Below are 894 nucleotides of genomic sequence, written 5' to 3'. Positions count from 1 at the left end.
CCATCTCTCTCTGTCTGTGCCTGCCATCTGTGGACATGCTTATCTTCTGTGCGCCTGGTCTCACCTCGCTGGGCACCGACTTGGGCATGCCGCACTGCCTTTACCCAGGGCTCGGTGCAGGAATGGCCCTTCTTCCCCCTTTCCTTCCCTTCCCTGCAGCATCTGGGTGTTTCGCTGCAGGGCAGCAGCCGGGGGATCCTCTCGCTCCTGCAGCTGAACGTGAAATGCATCAAATCCTTGCAAGATGTTGCAGATTGTGCTTCTGCAGCACGGGAGGGGGGACTTGTGCTGCATGCAGGTATCCTCTGCTCTCTGTGGGCAGATGCAGTCTGGGCTGGAGGTGTTCCCTGCCCTGCCTGGCACTTGCATTCAGGGGACTGTCCCTTTTCCCTTTGGAAAGGACAATGAGGGATCCTCCCTTCCTCCTCCCGCTCCCCCGGACGCAGCTGCCTGCGGAGACCGGCCTTGCTGTTTCTCAGCCCCTGAGACTTCGCTGTGCTCCATCCCCGCTCGAGGTGATCTGTTCGGGCAGAGCATCACCAAGAAGAGACCCAGAAAAGCAGGCAGAGAGGGGACGGGCTTCCCCAAATCTCAGCCTCCTCGCCCTGGGACCCTGGCTGCCTCCCCTCAAGAGACTGCGTGGGAGCAGGGTGCTCCCCGGGCAGAACGAGCCCAGGTGGTGCTGGGGGGCCCCGTACCAAGCAGGCTCCCCTAGCAGGGAGACTTGCTTTTTGCATTTCCACTGTCCTTGTTGTGCAGAGAGCAAAAACACCTGCCCTGACCCTGCCTGGGGTCAGAGGATGGTGCAAAAGGCTGATGGAGAGGATGATGAACCGCCCCACTACTGCGGGCAGCTGCCGCCGTGTGCATGTGGCGGGCAAGGAAATGTGGGGG

Source organism: Pygoscelis adeliae, unplaced genomic scaffold (assembly GCF_000699105.1).
Source record: "Pygoscelis adeliae isolate BGI_AS28 unplaced genomic scaffold, ASM69910v1 Scaffold197, whole genome shotgun sequence".
Classification (NCBI taxonomy): Eukaryota; Metazoa; Chordata; class Aves; order Sphenisciformes; family Spheniscidae; genus Pygoscelis; species Pygoscelis adeliae.
Note: the sequence above shows the minus strand (reverse complement) of the source record.